Here is a 19568-nt window from a genome sequence, read left to right on the forward strand (position 1 = left end):
GTTACCTTTAACTGTTCCCCATTTACTATTACCGCGGGACTGAAGGGACAGGTAGTACCATCCCGGTAGAGGTGGACCTGAGTTCCCAATAGTCCCTTGATAAGTCAGGTTGGCCAGGAGGGTACCCGTGAGAGTTAATGACGCGGCACAACCGGGCAGGAAGAGACCGCCCCAGGAGAGGGATGGGCCTGGCCCTTGTCGTAAGTCTGTGAGACGGGGCGACAGCATCACTAATCGTTTCCGCGAGCTCCCAATACACTAATAGGCTTGGATATGTGATCTGAGTAGGCCTCTGGTCTTTTCGCACTAACCACCACGCAGGAATAAGTATGGGCACTCGGCGTACATACGATCCTCCCGAAAACTCTTCCGATGTCACAGTTCAGAGATGCGGGCTAATTGTTGGGGTGGACGGTAACCACCTACGCTTCTATAAGGAGGTGGGTCTGGTCCTCGGCCAGTCGCGCAACACGCAGGAGTGTAAAGGGCGATGGGCCCAATACCCCTGAGTGCTTAGGATGTAGACCAGCGCGCTGGCCTCTCTGTTGATCCTTGGTAGGACTACGGTGTGTCGATCAGCCGAGGCCGGGCATGACCCAGAAAAGTGTGTCGCCAGAGTTAATCAAGCGTGTTGGGTAAGTTGGTGCACCCCTGCAGGGAAGTATATCTATTCGAATAGCTGTGTCCATGGTAACGGATGCTCGGAGTTGTATCCCGGTCTACTATAACTAGAACTGGATACTTGAGACATTAATTGGATATGATAGCTACGGATTCGCTTCCTCGTGAGGTAGCCGAGGAAGGATCTCTGGGCGTTGCTATTATATACTTGCTACTATATGTTATGTTACTCTAGTCTCTTCTGTTGCTGCAAGACGCTGCAAGATGCTAGTCTTCGATAGGCTAGGCCTTTCCTTCTAATTTGGCATTCTGAAGTATAGTCCACTATCGGTGTTCTGGGAACGGGGGTCCCCATACTTGCCTGCCTACGGCCCATGGCGTGGCTCCACTAACGGCCTGGTACGGCCCATCTTCACCAGCAAACACTCAAGACCCTCGCCAGGGGCCAAGCCTCGCGAGGCGGGCGACACAAGACCTCCTCAGGGGCAGCCACACTAGGGTGGCTTGCGAGGAGCAGAGAGATCAAGGCGAAGGGCACCTCGTGAGGTTCCCGTGACGTGAGCCATGACGACCAAGGCCAGGCGGGCGCCAGGCGGATGCGAGCGGGCGCAGAGTACTGGTTTCCTCTTTGGTGCTAAAGGAGCAGGTGCAGGCGAGGAGTCACGAGGCGTCAGGCAAAGGTTTCCATATCGGTGCAACGAGACCAAGACCAGCAGGACGGTAGGATGGAGGTCATCGTGGAGCCCACGACAGCGTCACCACCAAAGCCTTTGGCAGGTGAAGACCAGCTTTTGTCAGGATAGCTTGTACTAGCTGCCCCCCTTCAAATCGGCCGTTGTGGGATCCCTTCTCGCCTAATATTTGGGAAGAGGACCCGGGCCTCTATTCCATCCACACACGCGCAAGCTCACCGAGCTCAAGAACACCTCTCCTCAGGAGGTTGTTCTTCCCTTGTACTTATTCATCCCAGCCTACAAGGAAATCCACCACACCACACTGGAGTAGGGTATTACACAACACCGGTGGCCCGAACCAGTATAAACTCTTGTGTCCCTTGTTCCTCCGGTTCTGCGAGCTAGGCTTTGAGATCGTGGTGAGAGCGTGAGCTAGGGGGAGAGATATCTTCGTGCGCACCCCAGAGTTCGAACCTCAAGGGTTTTGCCAGAAACCGTAATCTGACATTTGGCGCTCCAGGTAGGGGGTGCACCAAAGTTTGCCTCTCCGCCGGCACCGCCTCCTTGTCCTGTCCCCATGGCCGGCATTGCTCCTCCGACTGGGTCAACGGACGCCCACGACGGCGCCAGGGGGCTGAGAGCTTTTGCCCCCGCCTTGCGGCGGGTGCAGTGGCCGCCCAAGTTCAAACCGGAGATGCCGCCGTGCTACGACGGCGCGACGGATCCGTCGGCCTTCCTGCTAGCATAAGAGGAGGTCGTACTGGAAGCTGGAGGTGACGACAAAGTCATGGCCAACTGGTTTCCCATGGCCCTCGCTGGCGCACCGCGCGCCTGGCTCCTCGCCCTCCCAGGATCCTATGTGGCCTCTTGGGAGGAGCTGCGCGGCCTCTTCGTCGCGCGCTTTGCGGCACCGGCGCCTGTCGCTGTTGCAGCCCTCCTTAGCAGCTCGCAAGCTCCACCCTCGGACCGTCACACCAAGCAGTTCTTCCGCCAGATCGGTTCCGCCTCTATGCAGCACGGAGCTCCTCCAGGATGGGCGGCGCCCAAGGCCGACCTCACCTTCAACTCGGGGGATCACCCTGTCACCACTGCCAGCTCGGGCGTCCTCCCAATGCTTTGCATGCCCACCATCTGCAATGTAGCCGTCACCAAGACCCTCATCGACAGTGGGGCCAGCCTTAATGTGCTCTCCGTGGAAGCTTTCGGCTTGCTTCACGTGCTGCATGAATGGCTCCGTCCCACCAGGCCCTTCTCCGAAATCAGTAGCGGCTCCACCAGCCCCCTAGGGCAGATCCGCCTTCCTGTGACCTTCAGCACTCGCGACAACTACCGCACCGAGCTGATCAACTTTGACATCGCCCGCATCGGCCTCCCATACAACGCCATCCTCGGGTACCTGGTCCTGGCTCAGTTTATGGCGGCGACCCATCCAGCCTACAACCTTATGAAGATGCCTGGGAGCAATGGCGTCCTAACCGTGGCGGGGGACACAAGGAGGCTCTGACGGCACTCAAGCTTGCCTTCAAGGCCGCCGCAGCAGCACGCCCGGCCGACGAGGCCACCCCCGGAGCTAAGGAGGCCACGCCGGCTAAGAAGAAGCAGCTGTTCACTCAAGATCGGGCCGAAACGAAGTAAGTACCGGTCGAGGATGGTGGACCCTCAGGAGCCACCTTCACCATAGGCGCCAACCTCGACCCAGATCAAGAGGAGGCATTGGTGAAGTTCTTGCGCACGAACAAGGAGGTATTCACCTGGGAACCCAAGCAGCTGGTAGGGGTCCCGAGGGGGGTAATCGAGCATCACTTAAGGGTGCGCCCCAATGAGCGCCCTGTGAAGCAGAAGGCGCGGCGACAGTCCACAGAGAAGCAGTCCTTCATCGTCCAGGAAACCCGCAAGCTGGAGGCAGCAGGTGTCATTCGTGAGGTCCGGTACCCGGAGTGGTTGGCGAACCCCGTCGTCGTGCCAAAGAAAGGCGGGAAGGAGCCCATGTGTGTCGACTTCACCAACCTCAACAAGGCGTGTCCCCAGGACCCGTTCCCGCTTCCGCGCATCGACCAGATCATCGACTCCTCCACCGAGTGTGACCTGCTGTGTTTCCTAGACGCGTTCTCAGGCTACCACCAGATCAAGATGGTAGTGGAGGATGTGGAGAAGATGGCTTTCCTGACCCCGTGTGGGGTATACTGCTACACTTGCATGCCGTTCGGGCTGCGCAATACAGGGGTGACCTTCCAACGGCTGATGCACATCGCCCTGGGTCAGCAGCTCGGGAGAAACGCTAAAGCCTACGTCGACGACATCCTGGTAAAATCCCGGGAGGCGAGAACCCAGATTCAGGACCTGGAGGAGACCTTCGCAAGCCTACGCCAGGTGGACCTGCGGCTTAACCCGGAGAAGTGCGTGTTCGGCGTTCCCTCTGGGAAGCTGCTGGCCTTCCTCGTGTCCCACAGGGGGATTGAGGCTAACCCGGAGAAGGTCAAGGCACTAGAAGACATGAGCCCGCCGCAAACTCTGAAGGAAATGCAGAAGCTTGCGGGCTGCGTGACCTCGCTGGGGCACTTCATCTCCAAGCTGGGGGATTGCGCCCTGCCATTCTTCAAGTTGATGAAGAAGAAGGGCCCGTTCGAATGGACCCCGGAGGCCGACCTGGCGTTTCAAGACCTCAAGAGATACCTGACCAGCCCTCCGGTGATGGTGGTGCCTCGTCCCCTCGAGCCCCTGGTGCTTTACCTAGCCGCCACTCCCCACTCCGCCAGCGCGGCGCTGGTGGCGGTTCGGGAAGAGCGCCAGGCCAAGAATCTGCTGCATCGTGCCGCACTTTCGGCCGGGGCGTCGCAGCACCAAGACGGCGCTGCAAGGGCTGCAACAACGACGGCGAACGGTCAGACCCAGCAAGACGGTGTCCTCGGGCCTGTAGGGGCCCAACGAATGACCAGGCTCCTGAGGTCCCATCACCTCAGGAAACGCCCCAATCTCCGGCAGCCGTAGGCTCCATCAACGCTCCCGCCCTTGTCGAGCACCCAATGTACTTCGTCAGCACGGTGCTGCGGGACGCGGGAGCATGGTATCCCATGCCGCAGAAACTTCTGCTCGCGCTCGTGGTGGCCTCACGCAAGCTGCGCCACTACTTCCAAGGACACCCGATCAAGGTCGTCTCAGCCTATCCATTGGAAAGGGTGCTCTAGAGCCCCAATGTCGCGGGAAGGGTTGTCGAGTGGAACATCAAGCTACAGGCATTGCAGCTTAAGTTCAGCACAACTAGGGTCATCAAGGGGGCTGCCCTCGCCGACTTCGTGGCCGAATGGACCGACGCCCCGGAACCTGAAGTCGGCGAGAGCCGATCCCTCTCGCCGGGAAGTGAAGCACCAGATGGTTGGGTCATGTATTTCGACGGTGCCTTCGCACGCCAAGGCGCGGGGGCTGGAGCCGTACTCATCTCACCCACCCAAGACAAGCTCTACTAGGCTGTGCAGCTCTGCTTCCAGCGGGGCGAGAAGGTCTCCAACAACATTGCGGAGTACGAGGGGTTGATCGCCGGCCTCAAGGCAGAGGCGGCCTTGGGAGTGAAGCGTCTCACCATCAAGGGCGACTCCCAGCTCCTCGTCAACTTCTCTAACAAGGTGTACGAGCCAAGAGACGAGCACATGGAAGCATACCTCGCGGAGGTGCGCAAGATGGAGAAGCAATTCTTGGGCCTAGAACTGCAGCATGTACCGCGCGGCACCAACAAAGAGGCCGACGAAATTGCCAAGCGGGCGTCGAAGCGCCAGCCCCAAGAACCCGGCGTCTTCGAGGAGCGACTCTTCAAGCCCTCGGCGGCTCCCCCTGCCACCGAATTTGTACCGCCTCAGGAGGAGCTCCCCGCGCCACCAACCTCAGGGGCCCCCGCCTGTGGCCCGACTTCAGGGGCTCGCCTGCTCCTGGCACTCGAGCCCCAGGAGGCGTGCTAGACTGAAGAGTTCAGGGCATACTTGGTGCGGGGGACGCTGCCAGAGAAGGAGGAGGATGTGGAGCATGTGGCCCGGCAAGCCACAACATACTGCATCCAAGATGGTGAGCTCTACAGAACGGCCGAATGATGTTTCCTTATGTTGTATCTCCAGGAAGCAAGGCGAGCTGTTAGCTGACATACACGGCGGAGATTGCGGGCACCGCTCATCATCGCGCACCCTGGTTGGCAAGGTGTTCCGCAGCGGTTCTACTGGCCCATGGCACTCAATGACGCAGCCGAGTTAGTGAAATCCTGCAAGGCCTACCAATTCCACGCCAATCAGATCCACCAGCCAGCTCAGGGCCTCCAAACTATCCCGCTCTCATGGCCATTCGCGGTCTGGGGGCTGGATATCCTAGGCCCGTTCCCTCGAGCGCCTGGGGGCTACCGCTACCTCTACGTTGCCATCGACAAGTTTACCAAATGGGCGGAGGTGGAGGCTGTCCGCACCATCCCAGCCGGGTCTGAAGTTAAGTTCATCAAGGGCCTTGTGAGCCGGTTTGGGGTCCCTAACCGCATCATCACTGACAACAGCTCGCAGTTCACTAGCAATCTCTTCAAGACATATTGTGCTAACCTTGGAACGCAGATATGCTACGCCTCAGTAGCACACCCCAAGAGCAATGGCCAGGCCGAGCGCGCCAACGCGGAGGTCCTGAGAGGCCTCAAGACTAGAACCTTCAAGAAGAAGCTCGAAGCCTGCGGTAGGGGATGGCACGACGAGCTCCAGTCCGTCCTATGGTCCATCCGCACCACCGCCACCAAACCAACAGGCGAGACCCCATTCTTCCTCGTCTATGGAGCTGAAGCAGTCCTCCCTCATGAGGTCAAGCATTGCTCCGCGCGGGTCCTGTCATTCGATGAAGCGCACCAGGACGCCATGCGGGGGATGGACCTCGTGCTGGGGGAGGAGCGCTGCCGCCAAGCGTCGCTCCGAGCGGCAAGGTATCAGCAGGCGCTGCGACGGTATCACTGCCGCAGCGTCCGCTCCAGGATGCTCAAGGTGGGCGATCTCGTCCTAAGGAGGGTGCTCTCCAGGGAAGGGCTGCAAAAGCTCTCACCCATGTGGGAGGGCCCGTTTAGGATTGCCCACATCTCCAGGCCTAGCGCCGTGCGCCTAGAGACGCAGGACGGGATCCCCATCCAGAACGCCTGGAACATTCAGCACCTCCGGAAGTTCTACCCATGAAGCAAGGCCCAGTACTTGTGAAGGTCTCCGCCCGTGACACTGTCGGCGTTCTGGGAACGGGGGTCCCCAGACTTTCCTGCCTGTGGCCCACGGCGTGGCTTTGCTAGCAGGCCCGTACGGCCCATCTTCATCAACAAGGCATTCAAGACCCTCGCGAGGGGCCATGCCTCGCGAGGCGGACGACGCAAGACCTCAGGAGCGGCCTCTCCAGGTAGGCTCACGAGGAGCAAAGATATCAAGGCGGGGCAAACCTCGCGAGGCTCTAGTGACGTGAGCCATGACGTCCTTGTTTCCTCTTTGGTGCTAAGGAAGCAGGCGCAGGCGCGGAGTACCGAGGCATCAGGCAAAGGTTTCCATATCGGTGCAACGAGACCAAGACCAGCGGGACGGCAAGATGGAGGTCACCATGGAGCCCAAGACGGCGTCACCACCAGAGCCTTTTGCAGGCGAAAATCACTTTTGTCAGGATAGCTTGTACTAGCTGTCCCCTTTCAAATTTGCCCGCCGTTGTTGGCTCCCTTCCCGCTCAATATTTGGGGAGAGGACCAGGGCCTATATAAGTAGAACTAGCCACCACAGTAGAGGGCATCGGATAGTGCATCGAGCCCTCACCACACAAGTTCGACAAGCACAAGAACACCTCAACCTCAGGAGGCTGTTCTTCCCCTTGTACTGTTCATCATCCGCCCAAGAGGCAATCCACCGCCACCACACTGGAGTAGGGTATTACACCACAACGGTGGCCCGAACTAGTATAAATCTCGTGTCTTTCTATGTTGCGAGTTTGTTGAGTTCGTCCGCGAAATCTTAGCGAGCTTGGGCGTAGATCGGTAGGAGGAAAAGAACTTTGCGCGCACCCCAGAGTTCGAACCTGAAGGGTTTTGCCGGAACCCCAGATCTGACATTTGGCGCACCAGGTAGGGGTGCCTCGGAGCCTCTTCCTCACCGACCGATCCACCGACGCTCCACGCCCCGATGTCCGGAAATCCAAGGCCAGACTCCGACCGCTGGGCAGCTTGGCCAGCCCGAGCGGTGTCACCTGCCCATGAAGACCTCGACCCCGCGCTCCAGGCGGCGCGAACGCCGTCCAGCGCTGAGGGGCGTGGGCCGCGCGGGTGGGCGTTGTCTACCCTCACTCCACAGCAAGTACGAGCCACTGCAAGGGCGGCAAGCCACGCCGCAGCAACGGCGCCGCACTCACGACGGGAGCGGGAGCAGGCAAACATGCGGGCAGTGCTCACGGTGGCGCGGGAGCTACTACGGTGCCGGCTGATGGAGAGCGGCCGGGATGCACTGCTGGAGCGCGTTGCCGAGCTGCTGGATGCGGCGGCATCGGGAGCACCGCCCTTCTGCTATCAGCTTCCTTCTCAGGCCACTACGGGGTCTCACGGCGGACCTCGCCACAACCACGCGCCATCGGGTGCGCCTGGGGGCTTCGTCAACACCAGCACGGCCGGCGGCGCTGGGGGCTCCACCGCCCCCATGCCGCCCGCGACAAGCATGGGTACAAGCGTTGCCTCCCATGGTCCCAGTGGGATGCCGCGTTACCATCCTCAGGACGCCACGCTGGGCCGGGCAACATGGAGTGTGGGGCACTACGGCGAGGTGTTCGGGGTGACGGCCCCGGAAGCATATGTGCCCCGCATGATGGACCAGGAGTACGCACCGGAGGATGACCCTGGCTCGTTCCTCGGAGAGGATTGGGAAGAAGGGACGCTCGAATTTGAAGCCTTCCAGGAACCAACGGAGAACCGCGACGATCGTGCCAGCAACAACAACTTCAGGGTACCACTAATCTCTCAGGGGCAGACTTACGCTAACCATGGGCTGCAAGTGAATCAGGTCACGACGTCGATCGACGACCCTGGCACAGCAGCATCCCTTCCGCCGGGGGAAGCACGCTGGGGGCCGCGCGGAGGGAGCCAGGAGCAAGGCCCCTCCCCACGTCGCGTGAAGCCAGGCAACGTCCGGAGGTAGGCCCTCTGCCGGGGAGGTGCCGGCGATCCTTCCCTCGGCAGAGGACCCGTGGTCGCCGGGGGCACCGCTGGCTTCCCCTTTCCCCCCTTTGTGTCATCCAGGTTGCTGGTCGGCTCAAAGGTGGTCGAGAGTGGCGCAAGGCGGGCCCCTCATCTGGCGATATGAAGCAAGGCCGGTTCCTGTGAAGAAGGCCCAGTGCCTGTGAGGCTCGGCGCCCGTGACACTCTCATGTAATAATGAGTGGGGCTGTACATGCCCCGGAGTCTCAGGGGTGCCGGCCTCAGGCCCTGGGGCTCCCTCCCACGCCTAGTGGCAGCACTTAGCTCCACGCTGGTGAGAAGACTTGAAGACCAGAAGACTAGACTAGGCGCCGGACGCGGCCATTTGCTTTGGATCTCTTCTTCTGTAGCCTTGCTTTCTGGATTTGGATTTAAGTTCGAATCGAGTTTTTTTTCATTGCGTGCGGGGGGTGAATTCTCTCGTTCAAGCGATTTCTTGCCATCTGGTTCTTGCCTTGTTCTGGATCTCAAGCTCACCGCCTCCCCCTCGCGGGCCCCTCGCGAGCGGGGCAAGGCACAGCACGCGCGCCACGCGTGCCGATCGGCGCAAGAACCTCGCGAGGCCCACTCGGGCGAGTCAGCACACCCTTCAGGAGCCCCGTGGTGACTCTCGACCTTACAGTACGATTCGGGGCCTGCCCCAGCTAAGGTAAGCCGCAGCTGCAAAACTTGCCGTCAGGCTCGTGGTAGACCAAAACACACCCTCGGTTCAACATAAAGGAGTAGAAATCATGATTTGTTTACATGAGGGGCTCCCCCTCCCAAAATGCTCTCACAATCTTTAAGGGGCCACGCCCAAGTTTTTGCATACAGGGTGAAGCAGTAAAGAGATCAGGAATTAGCCAGATATGTCGCTTGTTCCGTCCTCCGCGTCGTCTTCGGACGAGCCGCTCGCATCGCTGTCACCATCATCGACGTCGCCGCCACCGTCATCAGCGCCAACGTCCCCATCATTGACCACGTCGCCTCCGTATGCAGCGACCACCACCGCGTCGTCCTCTGAAGTAAAGGCCCTGACCAACGCGTCCACGTTGTCCTCTACCCACCGCGCCAGGTCGTCCCGAACAACCGTGGACACGGGGGCGATGGCGGCGTCAAAGTCGAAGTCGGGGTTGGCGTTCAGGAGGTGGCTGTAGACGAGGGAGAAAGCGCGCTCGAGCAGGCCGCGACTCCTCTCTTGCACGAGCCTGCGAGCTTCGTCTGATCGGGCCTCCAGGCGTGTCGCCACATCAGTGAAGAAGCAGAGGTGACTGGCGTAGTCATTCACCTGAGGATGGGGGTCGTTCGCATCACAGACATGGCCTAGGGTAGTGTTGGCCCTGTTCCGAAGATCCTGAAGCATGGGAGCATGAACACGCTCCAGCGTCCACCTCTCCAGCACCTCCTCCCTGTTTTGCCGCGTGACGGCCTCGGCATCTTCAACCCGTTTCTGAAGCAGAAGCAGCTCGGCGCGGGCGGAGGCCAAGTCCGCCTGCGCCGTGTCCAAGGCGGTAGCCGTGGCCTCCCCACGCCTCTCCGCCTCGTCTAACCTAGGCCTGAGAGCGGCGGTCCTGCCCGCCTCCTCAGTTCCTGCGAGCTTCAGCTTCAAGTTGTACCGACCTTCAAGATCCGCGCGAACCCGGGCCACCTGACGATCGACTTCCTCCTGGACCATGGTCTTGCGAGCCCCGACGACATCTTCCGCCTGAGCAACTTGACGCTCCCTCGTCTCCAGTTGTTCAAACTCAAGGCTGCGCTCCACGGCTTCCAGAGCCAGCGCCTCCTCACGCCTCCGGACCTCCTCTTCTTCTGCGGGCGTCCCCCTCAGCGACGCAAGGGAGGCTCTGCGCACCTCCACCTACTGCTCAAGAGACGCACTGCAGGCCTGGAGCTCCCACGCGCGCTTCTCCGCAGACTCGCGACGGCGGTCAGCCTCGCGAGCCTCCTCCAAGGCTCGGGAGCAAGCTTCGCGGGAAACCTTGAGGGACGTCTCGGCCTTCGCATTGTCAAGATCACGCTGATAGTGGCCAAGGTTGATGGCCACCCTCAGCTTACGCTGTTCCTCCACCAGCCGAAGACCTTCAGCCTCAAGGGGCGAGTCAACACCTGTGAGTTCTTCGCCGAGTTGACTCATCGCGCCCATCGCCTGCTGGAAGAGCTCATGACGAACGACGCACCGCCCGTGTTCAAACTCCAATGCACGCCCCACCTCGTCCTCCACCTCAGGGGCTGCAGGCGGGACATCAAGTGGCGAACTGCCTCTCGGCAGGGGGCTGGGGGCTGGTGCCGCTCCAGGTACTGGCCCGACCTCACGAGGGGCCCTGGCTGAATGGGGCCCGCTGCTTGAGGGGGAGCTGAAGGCCAAAGCCGACCAGCTGCTGTCCATAACTAGAGGAGGAGAACAGGGAACGCCCGCCAGGCTCCAAGCCAGACCATGCACGAAGGGCAACGAGGCCGTAGATTCGAGGCTCCATGAAGGCGAGCGCACCCCCTCGACCGGCCTGGCTCCAGGTGCGGCATGCAGGCTCGGGGTGCACAAGGCCAACAGGGGCGCCGAGGAAGGCGAGGATTGCTTCTCGGAAGGCTCAACGGCCCTGGCAGAAGGGGTCCTGAAGAGCCAGCGTCAGGAAGGAAAGCAGCAATCAAGAAACCACAAGGTGCAGTACTTACTCGTCGACAGCGAAGTACTTTCGTCGCTTCAACGGCCCAAAGATACTGTTGCCGCTCGGGGATCCTTTCCTCTTGCGGAGCTCCTCGAAGTCCACGCAAAGCCGACCGAAGCGCTGAACATGGCGGCCAGCGCGAGGCGCGGCCGAAGAAGAGCTTGGAGGGACAACTTCAGGGGTGCCCAGCAGCGGTGAACAGTCGGGCGCCGTCTCGCCACGACCTCCCGAGGCTTCCGGGGCTTTGACCTCGGGAACCATGTGCTGCGTCGCCTCAGTAACCGAAGCCCCAGGGGAGGGATCACGGGCTCCCGAGGACGACGCCCCAGGATCACCATACGACATGTGCTCCTCAGCACTCGGGCTACCGGCCTCCGTCGGAGCTCGCCCTCCTGCACCCTCACTTGGGGCGAGCCCGGCACCGGTGGCGAGGAAGGGAACCACGTCGACGGGGTTCTCGCGGGGCCCCACCAGGCCGATCGGGCGCAGCCCCCACTCATCAAAGGAGGGCATGCTCGCGGTAAATTCGGCCTTGTTCTCGTAGCGGTACAGCAGAGAGCTCTTCCTGGGCATGTCGTCCGGCAGAGGGGCACCCGTCAGGACCACAGGTACCGTCTGCCGCGTCGTAAGAGGAAGTCCCTCCTCCTGAAACCTCATGTGGTCCTGGCTGCTGAGCAAGGTCCACATCGGGCGGGAATGGCGCTGAAGCGGAGTGACTCGGCGCTTGACGAACTCCTTCACCACCATAGGCGCGGTCACGCCGCGGTCCTTCAGCCTCCTCAGCCTGAGCCACACAAGAACGAGATGGGGGCTCGTGAGCCTCTGGTGGCCCCAACTGGAGTTGGGAACAGCAGGCCCTGGTGGAGCATGGAGCAAAGGGCTGAGCACACCGGCGTCAACAAACACGCATCGTGTCCGAAACTTGCTCGTGGATGGAGGAAGCTCAAAGTCGATCCCCGCGCCCGCTGTCACGGCCACAGCCTGGAAGCTCACACACCCCGAGCTCTGCCGAGGGTCAGTTAGATGCAATGAGAAGAAATGGCGAAGGAGGGCCACAGAAGGGGTGATGCCAACCATGGCTTCGCAGACAAAGGCGAAGACGACAAGAAGAGTCACAGATTGAGGGTCAAGATGTAGCATGTGATCTGATAATGCTCGAGCACCGCGTTGAAGAAGGCGGAGAAGGGAGGAATCAGGCCAGCCCAGAGGGCATCTATGAAGATTGGGACCTCAGTGGCTGCCCGGGCAATGCGAGTGCGAGACGCGGGCCAAGCCACCGTCTCTCCCCACTCATTGAAACTGGAGGCAAGCATGGGGCGCACCTTGTCCATGGCCTCGTCGTTGAGCACCCGGGGTCGGCCGAGCGCAGGCCCGAAGGATGGAGGCACGCTTGGCGAAGACAGAGGTTTCTTCCCCTTGTCAGCCTGTTTTGGCGCCATGGCGATGAAGCAGGCGGAGCGCAAGTCGGATTGGAAGGGAGGAGCAGAGTCTCGAGGAAGCAGAGAGATTGGGGGAGCCAGGCGTGGGCAAAGGAAGAATAACTGTGTATGCTGCGGGGGGCGCATAGCCAGGCGGATTCAAAGGCAACGTGGGGAAGCGGAGACGCCCACGTCCAATCAACCGCCACGCATCGACCAAGGCCGCAGGCTTTTGGGGCCCGCGGTGCTCCGTACTTGTCCTTTGGCTTCGCCTCGAAGCCAAGCCCGAGCGCACCTTGGGCCCGGGGGCTACTGTCGGCGTTCTGGGAATGGGGGTCCCCAGACTTGCTTGCCTGCGGCCCACGGCGTGGCTTTGCTAGCAGGCCCGTACGGCCCATCTTCATCAACAAGGCATTCAAGACCCTCGCGAGGGGCCAAGCCTCGCGAGGCGGACGACACAAGACCTCCTCAGGAGCAGCCTCTCCAGGTAGGCTCGCGAGGAGTGGAGATACCAAGGCGGGGCAAACCTCGCGAGGCTCTAGTGACGTGAGCCATGACGACCGACACCAGGCGGGCGCCAGCGCGCGCAACGTCCTTGTTTCCTCTTTGGTGCTAAGGAAGCAGGCGCAGGCGCGGAGTACCGAGGCATCAGGCAAAGGTCTCATATCGGTGCAACGAGACCAAGCCCAACGGGACGGCAAGACAGAGGTCACCATGGAGCCCAAGATGGTGTCACCACCAGAGCCTTTTGCAGGCGAAGACAACTTTTGTCAGGATAGCTTGTACTAGCTGTCCCCTTTCAAATTTGCCTGCCATTGTTGGCTCCCTTCCCGCTCAATATTTGGGGACAGGACCAGGGCCTATATAAGTAGAACTAGCCACCACAGTAGAGGGCATCGGACAGTGCATCGAGCCCTCACCGCACAAGTTCGACAAGCACAAGAACACCTCTACCTTAGGAGGTTGTTCTTCTCCTTGTACTGTTAATCATCTGCCCAAGAGGCAATCCACCGCCACCACACTGGAGTAGGGTATTACACCACAACGGTGGCCCGAACCAGTATAAATCTCGTGTCTTTCTGTGTTGCGAGTTTGTCGAGTTCGTCCGCGAAATCTTAGCGAGCTTGGGCGTAGATCGGTAGGAGGGAAAGAACTTCGCGCGCACCCCATAGTTCGAACTTAAGGGTTTTGCCCGAACCCCAGATCCGACAGACACTCTCACGTAATAATGAGTGGGGCTGTACATGCCCCAGAGTCTCCGGAGTGCCGCCCTCGGGCCTCGGGGATTCCCTCCCACGTCCTAGTGGCAGCACTTAGCTCCGCGCTGGTGAGAAGACTAGACTAGGTGCCGGACACGGCTGTTCATTTGCTTTCCATAGTTGGCTTGCCCCTCTTTAATGGAAATAAGAATTCTGGTGTTTCTCGTTGGCTTGGTTCGATCCCCTTTTCTCTCTGTTTCTTCCCTCGGTTCTCAGTTTTGACCGACACTCTCCCTCGCGATATTATATAACAAGATGGTATCTCCCTAGCCCTTTTTGAGACCGCAAAACATAAATGCAGAGCACCCCTGAAGATCAAGGACTGACTAGACATTGTAATTCATGGCAAAAGAGATCCAGTCACAGTATCAATTAATGGTAAAGCATAAAATGACAGTGGTGCCCTCTAACTAGTGATTTTTATAAGAGGATGATGACTCAGCAATAAAAGTAAATAAATAGGCCCTTCACAAAGGGAAGCAGGGATTTATAGAGGTGTCAGAGCTCGAGCTTTTTGAAACAAGATGAATAATATTTTGAGCGGTATGCTTTCATTGTCAACATAACAACCAAGAGATCTCGGTATCTTCCATGCTAGGTACATTATAGGCGGTTCCCAAACAGAATGGTAAAGTTTATACTCCCCCTCCACTAACAAGCACATTCCACGGCTGGTCCGAAACAATGGGTACCGTCCAACTAACCACGATCCTGGGGGAGTTTTGTTTGAAGTTATATTTTGATTTGATTTGACCATGGAACTGGGCATCCCAATTACCAGCCATTTTCTCATGAATTACGAGCAGAGTCCACCCATCATGAGAATAACCCACCTAGCATGGAAGATACTGACAACCCCCAGTCGCTACGTGAGCGATTCGGGCATACAAAACATATTATTATTTGAAGGTTTAGAGTTTGGCACTTGCAAATTTACTTGGAACGACAGGTCAATACTGCATATAGGTAGGTATGGTGGACTCATATGGAACAATTCGGGTTTATGGAAGTGGATCCACAAGCAGTATTCCTGCTTAGTACAAGTGAAGGCTAGCAAGAGATTGAGGAGCGACCAACTAGAGAGCGACAACAGTCATAAACATGCATTGAGATTAACCAACATTGAGTGCAAGCATGAGTAGGATATAAATCACCATGAACATAAATATCGTGGAGGCTAAGTTGATTTTGTTTCAACTTCATGTGTGAACATGTGCCAAGTCAAGCCACTCGAATCATTCAAAGGAGGATACCATCCTATCATACTACATCACAACCATTTTAAAAGCATGTTGGCACGCAAGGTAAACCATTATAAACTCCTAGATAATTAAGCATGGCATGAGTAACTATAATCTCTAATTGTCATTGCAAACATGTTTCATTCATAATGGTCTGAATCAAGAACGATGAACTAATCATATTTACAAAAACAAGATAGGTCGAGTTCATATCAGCTTTTCCTCATCTCAATGATTTCATCATATATCATCATTATTGCCTTTCACTTGCACGATCGAAGGGTGTGGATAATAATAATAGTGCATGTGCATTGGACTAAGCTGGAATCTGCAACATTTATTCAAAGGATAAGACAACGTAATATGGGATCTTTGTTAGATTAACAATAATGCATATGAGAGCCACTCAAGATTTTCATCATGGTCTTCTCCTCTCGACCCAAAGAAAGGAAAAAGAAATTCAAAGAAACACATTGAAATGTTTTTGGAGTTTTTGTTTTTCTCAAGAAAGTGACGCAAGAACGAGAAAAAGAATTTACACGGGAAAGCTCCCAACAAGCAAAAGAAGAAAGAGAAATCTTTTTGGGTTTTCTTTTAATACTGTTACTAAATAAACACGGAAGGAAAGAAGCTACAACTATTTTTTTGGATTTTCTCAAAGTTTTTCAAATGCACAAGAAGAAAGCGAGAAAAAGAAATAAACTAACATGGATAATACAATGAAAAAGTATGAGCACCGACAACTGGAATGAGTGTGTGAACATGAATGTAATGTCGGTGAGAAATACGTACTCCCCCAAGCTTAGGCTTTTGTCCTAAGTTGGTCTAAGGCCACAACTAGCCTGGCGGATATCCAAAGTTATAGTCGGGGTTGTACTGGGATGCGGCAGCTACTGCATGAAGCGCTGCAGCATGGAGGCGAGCGGCCTCCACCCCTCTCTGATACTCGTTTGCCTCCTCTCTAGTTGTAAAATATCTCCCTCTTACCTGAAAGTTAAAGAAGGCAGGAGCAGGAAGGGTAATACGGACAGCATGCTGCCGGTCAAAGACTAGTCGGTACTGGAGGAACTATTCGTTCCTCTCAAGAAACTGGTAGCGTACCAAAGCGTTATAATCAAGAAAAGCAGGTGGTAACTCAATGTCATTCCCCCTTATGGGTACTCCAAGATAATTAGCTACACGGGTTGCATAAATCCCACCAAATAAATCTCCAGCATTAAGATGTAACCTCCTCGCAATAATGGCCCCCAAGTTATATTGTTTATCACCCAACACCGCACACTTGTGGACACTAAGATCTGATGCATAAGTATGGCTATGATCATGTTTACCACTAATGCATCTTCCTATAAAGAGAGCAAAATAATGTATGGCATGAAAATGAATGCTCCCCATGGAAGCTTGTGTAATATTTCTAGTTTCTCCCACAGTAATGCTAGCAAGGAAATCATTGTACTCAGTTTTGTGAGGCTCGCTATGAATGCCCCATTGTGGGATTTTGCATGCAGTATTAAAATCTTCAAGGTCCATGGTATATGATTCATCATAAAGATCAAATAAAACAGTATGGGTATTGAGTCAAAAAAACAGTATGGGTATTGAGCTGAGATGTAAACTTAAACCTTCGCACAAATGAATCAGTGAGTTGATAGTATTGAGGACACTTATCTGATACGAAGTCCTCAAGATCCCCATTCCGTACATACGCATCAAATTCCTCCTTGAAACCTGCATGAACCATGAATTGATCCAACGGCCATTCGCAAGGCCGTACTTGAGCTTCCCTTGGTGGTTCAAGATCCGGCTCACATATTGCGAGCCTTGGGGCTTGCTTCCTCGAAGGAACCACCAGGGTATATTTTCCTAAACATTTTTCTTCCTTTGAAAAATTTCTGAAATTTCTAGTGACACAAAATAAAAGTGAACCAAACTCAACAAAATCGATAGAAACTACTCCTATAGGTGTCTAGAGGCTATATCATGCAACAAAACTACTTTGGACCATATAAATTTGACATGCAAGCTCAAGAACAAGGTCATCATAGCAGAAAAAATTTGCAATATATAAAGCACTAGAATAAAAACTAATTGGACCATTGGAGGAGTCACATACCGAAGAACAATCCCCCGAAATATTTTTCAATTGGGGGTTTGCACAAGGAGATCGAGAATGGCAGCAAGATGAGGTAGAACACAGGTTTGAGCAACGGGGTGATTTTTCTGGAGGAAGACGAAGTGGATGGGTATTGGAATAAGTGAGGGGGACCCACGTGGGACCCACAAGGCAGGGGAGCGCCCTCCACCCTTGTGGCCCACCGGTGCAGCTCCTGGTGCATGTTCAGTGCCAGAAATTCTGAAATATTCTATTAAAAATCATACTAAATTTTCAGGGCATTTGGAGAACTTTTATCTTTGGGACATTTTTTATTGCACGGATAATTCAGAAAACACACGAATAATACTATTTTTGCTTTATTTAATATAAATAACAGAAAGTAAAAGGTAGGTACAGAAAGTTGTGCTTTCTAAATTCATCCATCTCATGCCCATGAAAAGGAATCCATTAACAAGGTTGATCAAGTCTTATTAAGAAACTTCTTCTGAATGGCATGAAACCGGAGAATTTTCGAATAACACTAGGTTACCTCAACGGGGATATGCATGTCCCCAACAATAAGAATATCATATTTCTTTTTGACAGTAGGAAGAGGGAATTCAAAACCTCCAATAGCAATAATCGAACATTTTCCAATAGAATTTATGCTATTCACTTGAGGTTGTTTCTTCGGGAAGTGTACCGTATGCTCATTACCATTAACATGAAAAGTGACATTGCCCTTGTTGCAATCAATAACAGCCCCTGCAATATTCAAAAAGGGTCTACCAAGGATGATCGACATACTATCGTCCTCGAGAATATCAAGAATAACAAAGTCCGTTAAGATAGTAACGTTTGCAACCACACCAGGCACATCCTCACAAATATCGATGGGTATAGGAGTTGATTTATTAGCCATTTGCAAAGAAATTTCAGTAGGTGTCAACTTATTCAATCCAAGTCTATGATATAAAGAGAAAGGCATAACACTAACACCGGCTCCAAGATCACATAAAGCAGTTTTAACATAGTTTCTTTTAATGGAGCAAGGTATAGTTGGTACTCCTGGGTCTCCTAGTTTCTTTGGTATTCCACCCTTAAAATTATAATTAGAAAGCACGGTGGAAATTTTAGCTTCCGGTATCTTTCTTTTATTTGTAAAAATATCCTTCATATACTTAGCATAAGGAGACATTTTCATAATATCAGTCAAACGCATACGCAAAAAGATAGGTCTAATCATTTCAGCAAAGCACTCAAAATCTTCATTATCCCTTTTCTTGGATGGTTTAGGAGGAAAGGGCATGGCACTACTACAGGATGCTGCTAACGCGACACTACGATCAGACACCCTTCGACGAAACTGTGTGCGACGATATAATCGCAAACGGTGGTGTAAAAAAATTGTCCAAAAAGGTGCAAAATGTTTGCGATGACGGATGCATCAAACACGGTTTAGATTTTTTAGTTGCGTGTACGATGCAAGGCATACGGTTCACTTCAGTTAACTGTTTGCGATGGGGAGGAACAAAAGAAACTGGTAGCCAGATGAAGGTGTGTGCGATATACAGCATACGGTTCACTCGGATGAACTGTTTGTGGTTAGGCAACACAAAAGAAACGGTCAGCCAGAACAAGGTGTGTGCGATATACGGTATGCGATTCACTCGGATGAATTGTTTGCGTTGAGACAAGAGAACAGAAATGGTTCAATATAACAAGATGTACGTGATGCGCGACAAACAGGCCTGTAACCAGAAATGTGTGCGAAGACCGATAATAACACAGGCGATTGCTGCTAATAAGACGTGGTGTTGTGTGATGGGGGGTTGCATACAGAACAACAATATATATATATATATATATATATATATATATATATAGACACACACACTTATAAGGACATGGTTGCATAACCAAATTAAACATCCACTTACATAGGTGGCTACTACAACCATGGCATTTGCACACATCAAAGTAAACTATTACATGCATAATTACATAGGTGGCTACTACACACATGACGTTTCCACACACACCAAAGTAAACTATATATTACATGCATGATTAACTAGGATAAACGATCATCATCTACTTCTTGTGACGCTTGCTCTGGTTGTGGCTCGATCCGGCCTCATCGATCTCGGTAACAAGGCACTTCCTCATGTCAACGATCCGCCTGTGCATCTCGTAGCATGTGTACACGCTCTTGGCCGCAAACCTGAGGTGAGGTTCATCCGGTTGCGTATCCAGGCCCCGTGCCAGGATACAGGACGTGTTCTGTTGGCTTCCTGCTTCATATTTTCGTAGTATGGGTCGATGATGGCCGAGGCGAGTTCAACCAGGGAGTCCTTCTTCGTGCTTCCCCAGACCCTATAGTGCTCACGGATTTCGACAAG

Source organism: Aegilops tauschii, chromosome 2 (genome assembly GCF_002575655.3).
Source record: "Aegilops tauschii subsp. strangulata cultivar AL8/78 chromosome 2, Aet v6.0, whole genome shotgun sequence".
Taxonomy (NCBI): Eukaryota; Viridiplantae; Streptophyta; class Magnoliopsida; order Poales; family Poaceae; genus Aegilops; species Aegilops tauschii.